We start from the raw sequence: 8,633 nt of genomic DNA, 5'->3' as shown, positions 1-8,633 counted from the left end.
TAAGCTGTAGAATATGCTGTTTTATAACGACGGGAGCATTATATCAGGTAACGTGCAGTGTATTATTCTGCTCCAAGTGTGGATCTGCGTGTTATCTGTCCCTTTAAGGTCACACAGTCTAATTGATGATATTCTGAGTTCAATTTGAAGTCCCATCTGCTTAGGCACATGCTGAGGTAAATTGAAGAATAATGATTGTTGCTTGGCCATGTGTGGATCAATTTTCCATCTCATATTTTATTCTCATTTTTAATATTGTTCAGTCTCTGCCAACAAAGTGCCACACTGTAAGTATGAATTCTGATGTTTGAAGTGTGACAGGCTTAAGACTTCTATCTGTCTATGTATTAGTTGGTCTCCATGTATTAGAGGTGTCAGCCGTGACTCCATGGGTAGCACTCTCGCCTCTGAGTCAGAAGATTATGGGTTCAGAGTCCCACTGCAGAGACTTGAGCACGTAATCTAGGCTGACATTTCAGTTCAGTACTGGGGGGGGTTCAGCACTCTCAGTGGCACCATCTTTGGACGAGACGTTAAACCGAGGCCCCATCTGCCCTCTCGGGTGGATTTAAAAGTTCCTATGACACTATTCGAAGAAGAGCAGGGGAGTTCTCCCCGGTGTCCTGGCCAATATTTATCCCTCAACTAACATCACTCAAAACAGATTATCTGTTTTTTTTATCTCATTACTGTTTGTGGGAGCTTGCTGTGTGCAAATTGGTTGTTGCATTGCTTATATTATAACAGTGACCACACTTCAAAACTGCTTAATTGGCTGTAAGGAGCTTTGAGATGTCCTGAGGTTGTGTAAGGTGCTATAGAAATGCAGGTTCTTTCTTTTTCTTTACCATGGTTAGTCAGAGGAAACGGTGGTCTGGATTTTCCAAAATCAGGCAGTATAGTGACAGAGGAGGGAAAATGGGGCGGGGAGGCATACTGTCAGACCCCTGCCCTTGAAATAGGCACTGTAGCTATTACAGCCTCCCCCAGAAGGGAACTTGTCTGTCTGACTTTTGGCCATGTTTATATGATGGTGGAGGTGCAGGACCTCAGAAACCTGCCAATTTCCTTGTCTTTCCACTGAAGTACCTCTGTTCCCAGGCAACAGCATTGGAGGGGTGTTGGTGGTACATGATGGGCCAGAGGATGGAAGAAGAGTTCCTAATAGTTGTCACCACTCCCTCTATTCTGTCTCCCGTCCCTGGAACAATAGCAAGTTGTTGTTGTTGTTGTTGCTAGAATTGGAAACACGGGAAGTCTTCTGACTATGTTGAGGGGTGCAGTAGCCTAGTGGTTATGGACTGGACTAGCAACCCAGACGATCCTGAGTTTAAATCTCCATCATGGCAAGTTGTGAAATTTAATTCAATAAATCTGGTCATTGTTGGGTTATCACCAGAAAAAATTGTTAAAAACCCAACTGGTTCACTAATGTCCTTCAGGGAAAGGAACCCATACCTGGTCTGGTCTGGTCTACAGGTAATTCCAGTCCCACACTATGTGGTTGACTCTTGGTGTCCATTAGGTAAACTTTCCAGTGTCACTCACATCCCAAGGTTAAATAAAAAATAAGGCCATTAACACATGGGAAGCAGAGGAAATCTTTGCCCAATGTTGAGGGATCTTGATAGCCCCTCATTGCAACAGTAAGAAGTCTGGCAGCACCAAAAATCCAAAATAGACACCATGCAAATTCCAAAAGATCTGGGTCACTGTGTTGAAGAAGTAATGCTGTCTGCCACAAGGTGGTGAAACACTGTTGATCCACTCCCCTGTTCTGCTGAGTTCCTGATATCGGCCTGTTTACTTTTGTTGCTGTTGTCATTATGTATTTTTATTGTTTTCAGATCCCTCCATGACTTCACCCTTCCATGCCTCTGTAATCTCCTCCAGCCCAACAACCCTCCGAGATCTCTGCGCTCCTCCAATTCTGGCCTCTTGCACATCCTTGATTTCCATCGCTCCACCATTGGCGGCCGCGCCTTCAGGTGCCTGGGCCCTAAGCACTGGAAGTCCCTCCCTAAACCTCTCCGCCGCTCTACCTCTCTCTCCTCCTTAAGAAGTTAGTTAAAACCTACCTCCTCACCTGTCCCAATATCTCCTTATCAGGCTCGGTGTCAAATTTTGTCTGATAACGCTCCTGTGAAGTGCCTTGGGACATTTTACTACCTTAAAGGGGCTATATATATGTAAGTTGTTATTTTTATTAAATATGTTTCATCATTTATAGGCTATGCCATGGACCTTTGCCTTCCAAAGTCAAGGAGATTAGGTGTGGGCATATGATATATCCAGTAAAATCATGTACAATGACAAGGATTTCTGTCTGACCCCAGGCTCGCAAAAATTATTGGGTGTGCAAAGGAAAACTCCGGTTCATAGGGAACGCGGGATCACTTATAAGAGTGTTCTTTGGCACTACGCGCCGGGAAGGTATCTCAGCTTTAAGTACAAAAATGAAGCATCACCAATCAGTTCAGGAACAATGGGACAAGGCAAATGAGTAAATTCCTCCACAGAAATTTCCAGGTTCTGATTCGAACCTCTCAGTCTGACACAATGCTGTCAATCTTCAGATTTTTGTCATTTGACCAGCTGGAATTTTTGGAACATTCTCTTTGTACGTTTCTGGTTCTCCACATAGTAAAAAGACAGAAAGATTTTCATTTATATGACCCGCAATGTAGCTGCGATCAGTTCATTGAGCACAGCTCATCTGAGTCAACACAACTCAGTTCCACACTGGGTGGTCCCAATATCAGTTGATCCATGTGGGGAGCTCATTTAATGTCGGAATTGTTTTGTGTCGAAGCCTCCTCGGGCTCTTTGTTTACATGTTTCTGGACTCTGAGCTTGTGCAGAACTAACTGTGACTTTGCTCTTGCAATTTTTCCAGGAAGGAATAACGACGGCAGTCAACAAGTGATCACATGGCTTTGTATATGCAACAATGGCAGCCATTTATGCAACTGTTGATGAAAGACGACACCTTCAATGTGCCAGCGGAACTTGTCAGATGATATACACATGAGGAATATCAGGCAAAACGAGCTTGCTAAGGGCTATGCTGTCAACTAAAAGCTGTCAAAAGGTCAGTGCTTACAAATCTTTGATTCACAGTGGCCCAGTAATTCCTCTCCCAACGCGTGAGTAAGGACGGGGTACTCACGCGTGTGCCCGGAGGAATTGCCGGTTTTCAGCATGCACAGCGCATGCGGGGAAAACCGGCATTTCCTCTCCTCTGACCCAAGGGGTTAAGAGGCTGAATGCGTGCGACTGCACAGGCAGCGCGTGCGACTTGGATTTCCTTTATTTTTAGAGAGTTGCGCATGTGTAAAGGCCTCCGGTTTTTACGCATTGAAAAACCACACGTAAGTACTTAGTTTTACAGGTAAGTGGTCTATTAATACAATTTATAAAAAAAATTTCCACAGGTTTATTATTTTTAAAGAATTTACAGTAAGGTAAGTTTAGTTTTAGCCCCGATTTTTTATATAATAATTTTTTTCAAATTTTAAAATTATTGTTTAAAATAGTTTTTTACAGTTATTTATGGTTCATTTAAGTAGTGCAATGTTTTTTTAAATTTTCTTTCTAGTTTAAGTAGTGTTTTAGGGCCAGGAGTTTTCATGAGTTTGACAGCTCTCACGATCAAACTCATGAATGAACTTTTGCAACCTCCCATTGGTTGCCCTGTGCTCACGTGATCCCAGCCGGCTCATCGCACTAAGTACGCCGCTGGGTCACGCACGCACAGTGCGGCAGGACCTCAAGCGGGCCAGTGAGAGGAAATGCAATGCGGGCCAGGATTGAAATGTCAGCGCGCCGGGTAAGTGCACATCGGGGGCTTGCACGCGCGGCAAGCTCCCGATCCTAATTTCAGGGCCAGTGTGTTCCATCTCACCAAACATAATGGCCCAGATTTTGCTGGAGTGGGGCATCTCACGGTGTGCCCTGTTAGATGTTTTCCCTCACCCTTCAGCTAGAAACTTTTTTGCGCCTTAACTTGCTGGAAGTGCGAGCTGATAACGGTGCAGCGAGGGCAACGGGGCATCTGAGACCTCATTGAACAATGGGACCAACCCTCTTTCTCCTTAAACAATGAGATTTAAGGATTGAGAAAGAAACAGAGGAATGACGGAGAAGAAAATCGGGTGAATTAGAGTCAAATCAGGTACAGAAAGAAAAATAAAGAGAGGGGAAGAAAGATTGGATTAAGAGAGAAAGAGAGAGAAAAGAGATAGAAAGGAAAAGTAAGAAAAAATATATAAAACTTAAAAATGCAACCTTTTTTAAATCTCTAAGATCAATTTACTACCTGTAGGAATGAGACTCCACAGTTTGAATTGTTTCCTTTCTGGGCCAGAGAGGTTGATTGGCATTGCAGGAACATAAATCTCGTCATTAACAAGGTACTTACGCCTCTAAGTACCAGCCCTTATAACTTTCGGTGGCAAGTTTACTGGGTAATTAATGCACAAATACAGCAATTTCCTGAAACTCATGGGGAGGTTGAGGGCGAGCTGCCATTTTCACGAGGCTAATGGCGGAGTGGCGCAAATCATCCAGCAACTTGTGGCGATTCGCAACTCATGGGGTAGCTCATCTTCGCCTAAATTTGCTGGTTGATTTGTGCATTTATACAGTGTGCGTCATGAACTCGCTGTTATTTTGCCTGCAAAATCTGGGCCAATGTTCTTGCTCATTCTGTGGGCTCATACCTTCTCCTGGCTGAAGTTGGATGGCACAACAATTGACCAGCTGCCAAGCTGCCTTCACCTGTTCAAAACCCAGTGCCCATCCTTTGCAGAAGGCAACACCAGGCACACACTTTTCTATCATGGAAGGTACGTTGGTGAGGAGTTATACAAGGGGTATGTCCGTGATTCCATGCTCGCAGTAGGGAGCTGCATTTACAAGAAGCGCAGGTCGGAGATAAGGCGACAACACTGTAATCCCGATTGCCCAACCCCATGCTCTCTGTGATGTAGCTCCCTGCTAGGAGTGTGGGGTTGTGGAATTATCCTGATGTTTGCCTTTTCACAGCTCTCTGAAATGTCTGAAGGAGCAAATAATTTGGATGCCCAGGTCCAGAAATCACTAAAGGCTAGTGCACAGGTATAAAACAAAATCAAAAAGGCTAATGGCCTTTATCTCAAAGGGGGCTGAATACAAAGAGGAGGAAGTTATGCTTCAGTTGGTCAGACCTCCATCTGGGCCCCGCACCTCAGGAAGGATGTATTGGCCTTGGAGGGGGTGCAGCGCAGATTCACCAGAATATTACCGGGGCTTAAAGGGTTAAATTATGAGGACAGGTTACATAACCTTGGCTTATATTCCCTTGATTTTAGAAGGTTCGGGGTGATCTGATTCTGGGATTCGATAGGCTAGATATAGAATCATTATTTCCTCTGGTGGGGGAACCCAGTACAAGGGGACATAATCTTAAAATTAGAACTTGCATTTAAATGGAACGTCCCAAAGCACTTTACAGCCAGTGAAGTCCTTTTGAAGTGTAGTCACTGTTGTAATGTAGGGAAACGCGGCAGCCAATTTGTACACAGTAAGCTCCCACAAACAGCAAGGTGGTAATGACCAGATAATCTGTTTTAGTGATGTTAGTTGAGGGATAAATACCGGCCCCAGGACACCGGGGAGAACTCCCCTGCTCTTCTTCAAATTTGTGCCGTGGGATCTTTTATGTCCACCTGAGAGGGCAGATGGGGTCTCGGTCTCATCCGAAAGATGGCCCCTCCGACAGTGCAGCGCTCCCTCAGTACTGCCCCTCCGACAGTGCAGCACTCCCTCAGTACTGACCCTCCGACAGTGCAGCACTCCCTCAGTACTGACCCTCCGACAGTGCAGCACTCCCTCAGTACTGACCCTCCGACAGTGCAGCACTCCCTCAGTACTGACCCTCCGACAGTGCAGCGCTCCCTCAGTACTGTCCCTCCGACAGTGCAGCACTCCCTCAGTACTGCCCCTCCGACAGTGCAGCACTTCCTCAGTACTGACCCTCCAACAGTGCAGCGCTCCCTCAGTACTGACCCTCCGACAGTGCAGCACTCCCTCAGTGCTGACCCTCTGATAGTGCAGCGCTCCCTCAGTACTGACCCTCCGACAGTGCAGCGCTCCCTCAGTACTGACCCTCCGACAGTGCAGCACTCCCTCAGTGCTGACCCTCCGACAGTGCAGCACTCCCTCAGTACTGCACTGGAAGTGCCAGCCTAGATGTTGCTGTTTGTGGGATCTTGCTGTGCGCAAATTGGCTGCCACGTTTCCCTGCATTACAACAGTGACTACACTGCAAAGCACTTCATTGGCTATAAAGCACTTTGGGACATCCTGAAGTTGTGAAAGGCGATATAAATGCAAGTCTGCTTTCTTTCTTCAATGCTGACTCTCCAGGCTCATTGTGAAGAATGGGACTAGAATGAGGTATCGGGGGGCAGTCTGTAACCTTGGTACTATACTGAAACATGGGTCAGCACCTTCCGGGATGGACAATATTGACCAAGAAAGAGCAGTCCATGTCTAGCCAGGTGTTTCAATAAATATCTTCACTCGTGAGATACTCGTTAGTCACTTGTGACTTTGTTGCTCATGAATTATCCAGACAGCCTCACCAGGGGACAGATTTATCGTGTCACGTGGCTGGGTTTGACGTCCCTTCTGTTTATTGACCTCTGTCCCAGTATTGCCACAGCTGCTATTTAAGTTTCAGGTGTCCAAGTAGCTTTGCTGTGCATTTCATACAGTGCCAAAATAACTACTTATATCTTTAACATTTTCCAGAGTATAATCATGTATAAAACTCCCCAAAAAACCCAATGAATCTTCTCAAGGCCTTTTACATACAGGCATCTTGTAAAAGGTAACCAGTTAACAGAACCATGTGATCCCCTGGACTGGTGTCGATCGCCTGAGGTGGTGGTAGAGGAATTGTCCAGGTGTTTTTCCCCCTTTTTGGCCCTGGGTTTTTATCTTTCTTGTTTTCTTGCCTCTTTCAGGAGATTACATGGCTGCGGAGGGGTTGGGGGAGGGTGGGGGTAGGAAGTGTCCAGTCGAGATGCTCCAGGCAAGATGAGGAATTTTTTCACGCAGTGAGTTGTTGTGATCTGGAACGCACTGCCAGAAAGGGCGGTGGAAGCAGATTCAATAGTAACTTTCAAAAGGGAATTGGATAAATACTTGAAAAGGAAAAATTTACAGGACTATGTGGAAAGAGCAGGGGGAGTGGGACTAATTGGATCACTCTTTCAAAGAGCCGGCACAGACATGATGGCCCAAATGGCCTCCTTCTGTGCTGTATCATTCTAATATCCCCATGCCCAGAACCTTTGTCCTGACCCTGCTGTAGTGTCAGGGGGATGTTCCCAATTATAAGCATTCTTGCTTTGCCTGCAATTGGGGTTAGTGCACCTGGGCTATGAAGAGGAGTACTAGGCAGGATCCTTGTCTCTAACAATTATCCAGTGACCCCCCCTACTCAAAAGTGCAGCTTGTGGATTTGGTTGAAAGCAGGATTGGGTTCAGCTGTGATGTCCACCTTCCCCAACTCCAAGGTCGAATAGCCTGCCAACGCTCACCCTCTGGGCTCGCCTATGATGAAACGCCACGAGGGGCGAGGTACCAGAGGAGGGCTGGCGACCCATGAGATGGTATCTCGACAAGTGTCGGCGCCTTCAGCAGAGCAGAGGAGGAAAGCCGAGAGAAAAATAATCACACGGCGCTCGGGAAATCAATGGTCCCGCCACCATAGCTTGGCGGCGGGAGTATGGGGGGGCAGTCGGGCAGGGGGAATGGGAGGAGTGGTGGAGACCAGACACCAACGGCAACATCGGCAGCACTGGCACAGAGTCTCAAAGCCCCAGGAGGGGTCCGATCTGCTGTCAAAGTTACTTCAGGGGTCCAGACCACGACCTGGGCCTGAATCCCCAGGTGGGATTACTGGCTGGTACTCCTCCCCCTGCCCAGCACACCAACCACCTGGCAGATCCCGGACTGGGACCACTTCCTCTCCGACCACTCTTCCTCTGATGTGAGGTTCTGGGAAGGGCGATTCTGGCCCTTAAGCCGGAATCAAATGACCCGCAGACGTTTGAGCCCGTACAATTTACCTGTGCGGTACCAGAACATCGGAACCTTAGGAACAGGAGGAGGCCATTCAGCCCCTCGAACCTACTCCACCATTCAACTCGATCATGGCTGATCTGCACCTCAACTCTATCTACCCGCCTTTGCTCCATATCCCTTGATCCCCTTACCCAACAAAAATCTCTCGATCTGAGTCTTGAAAGCTCCGATTGCCCCCTAGCAGCTACAGCCTTTTGGGGAGCGAGTTCCAGATTTCCACGACCCTTAGTGTGAAAAGCAAACGGGAAAATATTGCACCTCCCAGCATTAACATCCTTCATCACAAGCCCAAAAACCCAGCCCAAAAAAATGGAAAAAATATAGTCATGGGTTGAACAAAATGCCCTTGCATTCTATCCCATCATGTTTGATTGGCAGTGATGTGCCATCAATAACTCAAAGACAAGGAGTTTAAAGGATTCAACTAAAGGCTTTTAATCACTAAGAACATTGCAGGTCTTTCCACATCGGGTTCATCTGATAGAATGACTCATACA

Source organism: Somniosus microcephalus, chromosome 20 (genome assembly GCF_052327205.1).
Source record: "Somniosus microcephalus isolate GS21.2 chromosome 20, FLI_Smic_1.0, whole genome shotgun sequence".
Lineage (NCBI taxonomy): Eukaryota > Metazoa > Chordata > Chondrichthyes > Squaliformes > Somniosidae > Somniosus > Somniosus microcephalus.
Note: the sequence above shows the minus strand (reverse complement) of the source record.